The sequence below is a fragment of the Heteronotia binoei genome, chromosome 6, assembly GCF_032191835.1.
Source record: "Heteronotia binoei isolate CCM8104 ecotype False Entrance Well chromosome 6, APGP_CSIRO_Hbin_v1, whole genome shotgun sequence".
In the NCBI taxonomy this organism is placed as follows: domain Eukaryota; kingdom Metazoa; phylum Chordata; class Lepidosauria; order Squamata; family Gekkonidae; genus Heteronotia; species Heteronotia binoei.
In genome coordinates this window covers 81,655,628-81,666,893 of record NC_083228.1, presented here as the reverse complement: position 1 = coordinate 81,666,893, position 11,266 = coordinate 81,655,628, and positions in this window count along the sequence as shown.

The following is an 11,266-nucleotide window of genomic DNA, read 5'->3' as shown; positions in this document are numbered from 1 at the left end:
ATAAAAGGTGTTATATGGCATTTGTCTGTTAGGTGAGAGATTTTGCAGGAAGGTTTGGTTGTTTTTTCTGCTTCTTTTGGATAATATACCTGCCTGTCACTTCTTCTGCCATCTGTTTAAAAGTTCAATTAACAAGGAACTGTGGATAAAATTAATGCTTGGAATTGTAGAAAAAAAAAAGTAGTGCACCCTTCTTCCCTAGAGATTTGGTTACAGTGTCTCGGAGTGAACATAGCATATACCTCCTTTTCCATACTACACCTCCTGTTGATAGTTTCTGACACGCATTTAGTTCGATCTAAAATAAAATTTCTGCTCACAGAAACGGAAGGTAATTTCTACTAATTATATAATCCTATTGAAGATCCCCAGTTTGCCTCTGATGCCATTCTGGAAGATCCGAACCTCCAGGAGCAACGTTTTGGGGAGATCAAAGCACTGCAGTAATAAATGGCAAGTTCTGTTGTGCTGACAGAAGTGCTTTCCACTAGCAGAAGAATCAGTTTGGATCCAACACAGTGTTTGTGTGCTTAGGGCTGGGTTAGACATGCTGGAGAGTGAGGGTGAAATCGGTTGGTGGCTGTGGTGGTCTAATGGGCAATCATGGTATAAGCCATGTTAGTTGCCTTCTCTTGCCCTGCTGGCCACAGTAGTGCTGTGAATGCATTGGCTGCTTTGGCAGAGATCTGGCCCTGGGTGTTAAGCAAAATAGTTTGGTGGGCTGTTGACACATGTTCCCTGCCACAAATGTTGTTAGTCTTTAAAGGGCTACTGGGCTCTTCTCTTGCTCTTTTCTACTGGAATAAACGTTGTTAGCCTTTAAGGCGTCTCTAAACTCTGTTTTTAATTTAGCTCCAAAAAACTGTTGTTGTTTGTCCCCACCCTCCCCCGTGGCCAGAGTTCCTTACTGCAAATATGTGATGCTGCAACACAGAGCGCGCTTCTGAGATGGTGCAAAGCACCATTCCGCCTGTACACTCAAGGGCTGCTGGAACACATGCAGCACACACCAAAGCTCCTCGATGGTGCCCTTGAAACCGCTTGATGTGGCATCTTTGCTTCTCCACCTTCTCACTTCCCCCCACCATCCCTATTAGCAGCAGGTGCTGAAGAAACATTGCAGGCCCAGTGCCACACTGGGTCCTAGCACCTCTCCACTTCACATTGAAAGGAAAGGTGGGCATGACAGGAAAGCGGGTAGGTGGGAACAAGTGGTGGTTTGCTGTCGTTGCTGTTATGGCTGCTGCTGTTGTGATGGGTCAGCCTGCCTGTCTGCTGGTTGGGGAAGTGGTGCTGGGTCTTGCCTGTTTGCAGAGAGGTTGTGATCACTCTTTCTCCTCTACCCTCCTCCCCCCCCCCCGCCCCAATCCAGCCTCTCCTTACCCTTGGCAGGGTGCTGTCTGGCCTCACCAAGCGCCACAGTGCACTCCCCACCTAAGACAGGCCCTGGAGAGTTCCAAGCTCCCTGCTGCGACTCACTGGTGGATAGGGTTGCCAAGTCCAATTCAAGAAATATCTGGGGACTTTGGGGGTGGAGCCAGGAGACATCGGGGCGGAGCCAGGAACAAGGGTGTGACAAGCATAACTGAACTCCAAGGGAGTTCTGGCCATCCCATTTAAAGGAACCGCACACCTTTTTAAATGTCTTCCTTCCATAGGAAATAATGAAGGATAGGGGCACCTTCGTTTGGGGCTCATAGAATGGGACCCCCTGGTCCAATCGTTTTGAAACTTGGGAGATACTTTGGGGAGAGTCACTAGATACTATACTGAAAATTTGGTGCCTCTACCTCAAAAAACAGCTCCCCCAGAGCCTCTGAAACCTCCAGATCAATTCCCCATTATACCCTATGAGAATCAATCTCCACATAGAGAATAATGCTCAGCAGACGTGTCTCCCCCCATTTCTGGCAACTCTGAAGGGGATTGGCCTTTCTACTCAAGAGTTGCTGCCAACTTCTTCAAAGTAACACAGACACACCATCCCAAGAGGAAGCCTTTGAATCAGCGACTGAAGCCTCCAGAGGTAGAAACGCACATGGTCGTCCGGGGGCAGAGCTCCCCTCCCGCCGGCCAGACTGTTAGAGTATTTTGCACGCAGCAGAAGAGCTGAAGGAGAGGGACAGGCAAAACACAGGAATTAATAGACAAGAGAAACAGCTGTATTCAATGGTAGATATATTTACCAGGAATAGTATCCAATATTCAGAGTCGTTGCCAGGCCAAGGTCATACACAGTAATCAGTACACACTTCAGTAGATAACAGTATACAGCAGTAAGTATACACAGCACGATCCAAGCACAGTAGCATAGGATCCAACACCAGCAGTGATCGCTGCCACCCAGATAGCGGGCCTCACAGAACCCACAATCCTTACAGGCAGACTGAGCAGGCTCACTGAGCTTCCCTAAGTACACGTACCAATCATCAGGGTTGCATCAGCTCTGTGAGTCAGCACAAAGCCTAATTACAGGTGAGGTCATCCCACCTTACCTCAGTAACAGGTAACAGCTGGATCATGATGCAGCATGACTCAGCATGACATTGCAGAAACAACATTACTATTACTAAGATGGAGTCAGTCAGCCATTTTAGGACTGAGTTCCAACACAGACTCCCCGAAGAGACGCCACCCGGCAGCCGGAGAGGATGCAAGGACTACGAGTCCCAGCATGCACCTCGCGAAGGGAGGCCGGACTGGAGCGAATAGCAGGCCAGCGGTGGGCGGGTCTTTGTGACCCGGAGGAAGGGAGAAGCCTGAAGCCAGGAAGGGAAAGAGACACAGCGCCGTTCCACCCCCACCCCACCCCCACTTCCAGATTTTTAGAGAGCGGGGGATTAGGCTGCTAATCCAGGGGTCCCCCCGGCAGGGCTTTGGGGTTGGGAAGCCTACTGGTAGAGAGGTCTATGTGGCTGGCCTGGGCTCAGGCGAGCAGCACCAGCAGCAGCAAGGCCAGGGTAAACAACTAGCCCAGCAGCTGCTCCTTCCTCCACCTCATAATTTACTGTTTTGTTTGGATTACATACCTCCCACAGGGGTCATCATAAGCAGTAGACCAAAATTATTTGTGGTGTTTCTTTTTTCAAAGAAAACAAACAATTTCTAGTTCCTCTGTTCCTGATAGGGTTGCCAAGTCCAATTCAAGAAATATCTGGGGACTTTGGGGGTGGAGCCAGGAGACATTGGGGGCGGAGCCAGGAACAAGGGTATGACAAGCATAATTGAACTCCAAGAGAGTTCTGGCCATCACATTTAAAGGGACAGCACACCTTTTTAAATGCCTTCCTTCCATAGGAAATAATGAAGGATAGGGGCACCTTCTTTTGTGGCTCATAGAATTGGACCCCCTGGTCCAATCATTTTGAAACTTGGGGGGTACTTTGGGAAGAGGCACTAGATACTATACTGAAAATCTGGTGCCTCTACCTCAAAAAACAGCTCCCCCAGAGCCCCCGAAACCTCCAGATCAATTCCCCATTATACCCTATGAGAAGCAATCTCCACATAGGGAATAATGAAGACGTTTCCCTCTCCTTCCCCCCCCCCCACCCGCCCGGTTTCTGGCGAATCTGGCCTCTCTACTCACAAGTTGCTGCCAGCTTCTTTACAGCAACACAGACACACCAGAGTTGAAGCCTTTCAATCGGAGACTGAAGCCTCCAGAGGTAGAAAGGCACATGATCTTCTGGGGGCAGGGCTTCCCCCTCTGGCCAGCTGACTGGGCGCGAGAAGCAGCCTTGGAAAGCAGAAGAACCTAACTGGGAAACTCAATGGGGAAGAGTGGAACTAAAATTGGCGGTTCCCCCCCCCCCTTGCTTCTGGATTTTTGGAGAACGGGGGAGGAGGCTGCAAATATGGGGGTCCTCCGCCAGGGCGGGGCGGTTGGGAAGCCAAATTCCAGATTAGCCTTTGATGTGAAGTCAGTATAGCATTTCCTTAACTCCATCTTAAGGAGTTTACAAGTTGCAGACTGTCAGGGCATTGTGGAAAAGCCTAAAACATCTCCCCTCTCTTCCGCCTCCCCCCCAACTCCTAGCATGAAGAGTACTGGGGAATTCAATGTTGCTTGCTAGCTTGTGCTGTTTTAATCATTTGCACTTAAAAAAAAAAAAAGATATCACAGTGCTGTTGCTTCTGAAAGTTTTCCTCTAACAGACCAGAATGGCTAGCTGTAGTTTTTATCGTGTTAGCTCTCAACGATGCTGGAACTGATCCTTTCTTTACAATACAAAGCATTAAGCACTGTCACTCTTCTAGCAGAGTACACAATGGTGCTGCTAGTATGAGTGGTCAACTGATGTTTGCCAACCACAATGCCCATCAGGAGCAGAATGGAAAGTAAAAACAAGCCCAGATGAGAAGTCCTTGAGGTACCACAAGCCAGCACTTCAGGGGTTACTGAACTCAGTAGTGCCAACAACGGGCATTGGCTCACACTATGTCTCATCCCACAAGTGCAGGAGGAGACAATTGGTGAATGAAGAGTGTTCAAGGGGCCAAGTGGTCCCTGAAGTGCTGGCAGAATTACTGGGGCTCAGCTACTGGCCACCCTTTCTGGCTGCATACCACCAGGAAATTCCCCTGAATGCCCATTCCAGCACTGATGCTTGTGAAGGGATACATTCAATACTGCAATCTTAAGGTCTACTATGGCAGTGGTGGGCAGCTGCCAGTGTAATAGCAGTGCCACTGGTTGGCTCCTTATGGACATTATGTGTCTGTGTGTGTTGCAGGGCGGGGGGAACAACATAGGCACCACCTCCACCAGGCACAAACCCATAGCAAGCAGCCCAGAATCCCTATACCTACCTATCATGGGGCAGCAGCCAATGATGCCCCTCTGAGTGACACAAATGGGCACAGCCAACCAGCATCCTCAAATGCAGCTGCAGTTCCTAGATGCCATGCTGCTGCTCCTTCCCTCCATGGAGTAAACAGACAATCATCTGGGTCACAGCATAGCCAAATTACCAGCAAAACACAAGACAGAGTATCCTAACTACTGGACCAAGCAGACATCTGGAAAGGAAGAACACCATCAAGCATTAGGCCTTCCACTGCAGCTGTGATGTCATCACTAACCATTTGGAGCCAAGCGGGAATATTACAAAGACAGGTACAACCCAGTGGAAAAACATAGCCCAAGGCTCTTGATTTGATGCCCACAATGGAAGAAGGCAGGAAATATTTTGCTCCCCTACATTTGCTAAGAAAAAAGAGGAGGGGACAATCCAGCCGATGAGCCTCTGGGATTAACATTGTGGCTGACAAACCCTTTCACAACTCCTCTGTACCATATAGAAGGGCCAGCTGCTGCCATGACATCCATTTGTGAGGGTAATCATGTCTTCCCACTTGTAACCTCAACAATGGTTTAAGAAGGGTGAAGAAAAACTTATTTTCTCAGACAGAGATTTCATAGCTCTGGATAAGAGCATCAGTTTAGCCAGGCTTTTATTTGGCATTTAGTTAGGGTTTTGGTAGTCAGCTTAGGGAAGAAAGCTTGTTTCATTGCAACAAATAAGCATCCTCCTAAAGGCCCTGCATTCCTAACTTATGCATACATGTTCTGTGGGAAAAAAAACCTGTAAAAGAGCAGCCTTGAACCTGTTGAGATAATCTGTCTGGAGAAAGGGAATAAAATCTCCTTTCAGGGTTTATACATTTTATTTGAGGCTCAGCTACAAATTAGCTACTCTCATTAGGAGAAAGGTTGTAACTTTGGAAGGTGAAGTTGAGAGCCAATTTCACTATATATTGAAGCAATCAATACATAGCATTTACCTTATTAAATATTTCATTTCCTGTTAAATAAGTCTTATATATCTAGTTAAATATCTAGGAAAAAGTTATTTCTATTTACCTCACAAATACGGCAGGTTCCCAAATGAGACCCCCTTAGGGAGAACATAGCTTGCACAGTAACAGCCCTTTAATCAAACCTTGTGTCCCACTTTTTATTTGATTGTGGGGTGGCTGGGGTTTAAAGAATCTATAGGAGAAGCCAGAGTGGGAGACTGGACATTCTTCCGTCCAGTGAGCAGTTGCCTCAGAGTCTTCCCCACCACCTCAGTCTATACCAGCCTATTGTAGCTGAATACCACAGAAGTCCAGTAGCATTATGCAGACTAACAAAATGCATTCCAGCATGAGCCTTTTGTGAATCAAAGCCTGCTCCATCAGATGTGTAAAGAAGAAATTATCTGGAGAAATCCAGTTGGGAATTCACCAGTAGGGTGGGAAGACCTGGGTCACAGAGTAGTGTGGCATGAGAGGGTGAGGGTGGGAGAGGTTAGGCCAAGCCTAAGTTGTCCAACACCAAACAGTGATACTGCTTTTGAACACTCCAGACATTATTGAACAATTGTGGGGAAACATTAACAAGATCCAATGAGCAAGGTAGTGCTCCCTCTGTCCAGTACAGCCCCTGCAGCTTTTTCAAGTTGTTCCAGCAAGCCATAAGGAGACAGGGTGAGTCCTATATATCACAGCATGCCTATAGGTGAGGTGGATATGCCAGACAGATGGCTGTCTGAACATCCTGAACAGTGCAGGAGCTGGGCTGGAACCAATGAGATGGTGGCAGCAGTGCTGACACCAGTCCCTACAGCACTCTGAAAATCATCCTCCCAGGTCTCCTCCCTATCAAATCACCACCTGCATAAATGCTGAACAGAAACGTGGGCAATGATAACAGTGGGCACCAACAACAGCCATATCTCTCTATCTATTCATCTATGTGTCTGACTAGTACTGCTCATACAGCAATAGACTTAAGCATAAAATAATATAAAATAATGCCTTACTTAGCCATGTCTGTGGAACAGCAGCAAGGCTTGCAGTTCCCCCACCAGGATGGAGGAAGGCTCCATTTGCCTGGATACCCCTTCAGTGGCACTGACACTTACCCTATATGGAGTGTCACTTCAACTGTCTCTACTCCATCCACAGGTAGTACTGCATAGTGCTCCTATCCTGCAAGGAAATAAGTGTCATGAGTGTTTGGCCAGCAGTTTCACAAGGCCCAGCTGCCAATCACCCCAGGCACCAGCTGTAGGCAGTGCCCTGTCTGGAGGGGGTGCCCTGGCAAAAGAAAGTACTGAGGACTGATATAGGGCTGTCAGCACCCTCGCCATGCCCCCTCTCCAACAGACAGCACTCCTAGGCAGACTTTCCTAGATGTATGCTCCATTGCATGTCATGGGGCATACTGGTGAGTAACCTGCCTCAGGTTGCCCTCATATTTCCACACTGTTCACCTCAGGTGCAGAAGCCCACATTGTTAGGGTGGCACATAGGGTGTGGAAACAGGCCCGTAGCTGCAGTGGGGCCCGGGGGGCAGGCCACTCCATTCAAACCCCCCTTCCATCCGTATGGCTTTCCATTGGAGAGCCTCCAATCTGCCTCCTTTGATCACCACCACTCACCGCCACTCTGAACACATGGTGCGTACATGGGGAGACCTGTGTGTGTGTGTTAGGCTTAGTTTATGGCATTAAAACCACTTTCCTCCCATTTACATTCTGAGAGTAATTGTGGTACATATCTCTCTCCCTGGCCTGCCTGCCATAGATTCCTCCTGTCCCTGTCTGGACACCCTTCAGGCTCTGTGATGTGTCAAGTGTCATTTTGGACCCCACGGCTCCCCACCTAAAATTTTATCCCCTGCCCCCCCCCACCTAAAATTTTATGACTATGGGCCTGTGGGGAAAGGGAATGGTGGGTGTAGACTCCCAATCTGAGGCTACCAGATCTCTGCCCCTGCTCATCTGTCAGACCTGTAGTGTTAGGTCCTCTTGTTCAGTGTATGTCTGCAGTGATGAGGTACCTGTACAGGTTCTGGACAGAGAAACGTATTAGTCAAACTACAGTGTTTGCTCTTTCCCTTAGGTGTTAGTGTTAAGTGTCCTCCTGTGGTTTTCCCACAATCAAGGTGTACACATCAGGGGCCTGGAGGCAAAGCCCCATGCTACACATTCTAACATCTGAATTCTGAGTGTACCAGTTGGGGTTTACATAGCACTGGGGGGGCATGATTGGGTGTGCAGGAGGATGTATGTAGCTGCTGGGGGGCGGTGATTGGATGCACTCTAGTTGGCATCCTAAGCTACACCGAATTGTGGGTGGGACCTCAGCTGCGGGGTAGCACTTGGCCTTCTTTATGTGGGCACCTATGGCTGAACCAGTTTTATAGATGTAATTTTATATCAGTTCTGGGAAGCATTCCCAGGCTGGGGAGGCCTATGGAACTAAAACCTGCTACACCCTATCCTTACTCCTGCCAGTGCACATCTTGCACCCATGGTGCTTTGCAAGGGGTGTATGGAATTGTTGTACGAGTGCCCAGCCATGGCACAATGGCAGCGGGTGTGGTGGGGAGCTACACCAGCATGTCTTGGAGATATGCTATTGTCTCTCTGAGGTACACTGGCTGTTTTCCTGGGTGCTTTTGGGCTTCCCTCCCCAGGACTGTGCTGCCAATGTATATGAGAGAATAATTTTAAGGGAGCAATATACATAACAAGACTTTCTCCCCACCTCTTTTCAAAAGCAGGTTGAATCACAGGTATCCTCATGCAATAGACATACCTGAAACACCATACTGTTGAACATTGTCTAAAGTTGGAATGCATAACTATTATAGATGAAAAACACATACCATATAATCAGGTAGGGATAGACCAATGGGTAAAGGGTTTACAATTAATTTCTGTCACCAAGGTCAGTGAACACACAAAGAATTAATAAAGACAGAAATGCACACAGGTTAAGGCATTATTTTGGGGAGCAGAGAAAACATGCATACATATATTCTACTGAGTCCTTACCATATTTTTCTTTCCCACCTTTTCCCAGCAATAGTTTATTTATTTGATTTATAACCCACTCTCCCTGAAACTGGTTCAGAGTGTTGGATTGCTTACAGTAGGAGATTCAGTTCAGGATACATTATCTTGTTTCCTAGGACATGGAGAGGTTAATACCAGTGGAGAAAAACCTACCATAACTGAAATGATAAAATGACAGAATTGTAAAAGGAGCCTTCAGCTGTGCATTAGATGCTCAGAGAAAGCAGCGGTCACTGTCATATGTTCACATAACAACATATATCAATTTATTAGAAGTACAGCCTGGTATGGAGGAAATGCAGATTCGTTAGCATTGGATTAGAATGACGAACAAGATATCATAGGAGAAGGCTCATGTATGGGAAGACTGCATGGGGACTAAGCGACTGATGGTGCAGCACTTCACATACATTCAGCAGGTTGAATGCAGTCTAGAATGCTGTTCCCTGCATTGAAAGGTTCAAGACTCAATCAGCAAAAACTTTTATTGAACAAACCAAAAACCAGCAGTTCACAGCAACTCCTATGTGGCAAATGTAAGGGGAAGAGAATGAGTATCATGTGGAGGGAGAAGTGATATAGTCAGGATGGTCTTAGTGATTTCAGAGCCCTGGGCAAAAGTCAAGGATGCCCCCTCAGTCTTTATTCCACCATCGCATACCTCAGTCACTTGTGAGCTGTTTGGTGCTATGGCAGAAGGTAGTGCACAGGGTGAGGATGGCTGTTGTACAAGCCATAAGAAGCATGCATGTGTGCTGCCTCCTTCCCCTGCATCTGTGAGTACAGCTGGAAACACAGCCTTCTCTGGTGGTACTGAAGAAGATATACTGAATGGTGCTCACTCATCAGCCAGCTTGCCTGCTTGGCTCAATGGACATGTAATTGGATGGTTGCTGTATAGCACTGACTCTTCCCTTGACTTAGTTGCTGTGTGCCAGGGCAGCTGCAAGGGCATGGTAATTTGGGAGACCTCCAGCCTCTGTCCTTGTCTCTCAAATTCCTACTGTGGCCGCAGAGAGGCCAGGCAGGACAGCTGCACTCCAGCAACCCCACCCCCCAGCATGGAGCCCCGGGCAGCTGTCCTGGTTGCCCCATGACTAAGGCCCAAAGTGGTGACAGTGTTTGAAACTTTGTGCATGCATTAGGAGGGATACTTGGCAACCAATGTTACAAAGAGATACAAAACGTAGGCAGTTAAAGCACCTCCATGACATACTTCTAATACTGTGCTATGCTTAGGGAAGCATGGAGCACATTAATTCAAAATATCAGGTCTGCCACATAGCAAGATGCATATCCAATTGAAAAATGAGAAAATTAACTACAAGTCAGCAAAAGTCAAGAATGAAATATGTACCATGATGACAAATATATAGGTCTGTTGCTGACTGGAAAAAAATCCGTCCAACTTTAGCATATGCCTAGGATTGCAGCCTGACTCTATTTGAGACTGAGATGGTAATATCCTAGTAGAGCTGCTATCCTTTGCACACCTATTTGGGAACGTGTTCTATCTATATAAATCAATGGTAGTTAGGAAACTTATAGATTGATAAGAACACAAACAGGTGCAGAGAGAGCTCTATTTCACTTCGCCTTTGCTCTTGTACTGACAAATGTGTCTTGTGCTGGAGTGAAACTTGTCACCTTTCTTTTTCTGCCACAATGGTTCAGATGAGCTGTTTTGTTTCCCATTTTCAAAATAGCTGTATGATTATCCTACTAAAATACAATTTTAATAAGACTTTAGTGTATAAAAAATGAACAAAGACTTATTAAAGTTGTATTTAATCCATTTCAATAGGGTAGATGAAAGAAGAAATAGAGGTTTATGATTCAAGCAAAAGGTAATGAGTGCACTGCACATAACTCTGCTTTAGGGTGCTCTGGCTCCTGGGTGTGGTAGTAGTACAAATGAGGCAGTTGAAAATGCTATTGCCTCCACTGTAAAAGAATGCCTGGCTTGAAAACTGCCAACATTTTGGGAGTATCCTTTCTCTCATAGCAGCTATTGTGCCCAGTATAAAAAAAGTTGGACACCCTGAAATACCATCTGCACTGACTGGAAGTGAGCTCTCCAGGAATTCCTTTTACCATCTGACGCCTGAGACACTTTTAAATGAAGATGGAAGGGTTTAATCCAGAGATGTTTTGTAAGCAAAGTACACATTCTATTACTGAATTTTATACACACACACACACACACACACACACACACAGAGAGAAAGAAAATGTCCCCAGTGCAAGCACCAGTCGTTTCCAGCTTTTTTTATCATTTCTGAAAGCAACATTAGAAGTCTAAAGGCAAGCAATAAGGCAGAACCGGTACAAACTGGACATAATGCCATATTAAAAAAAAAAGATCAGAAGTAGTAAGATTAGCTTTCACATTTTCATGAAAGATGTTGCTTTCA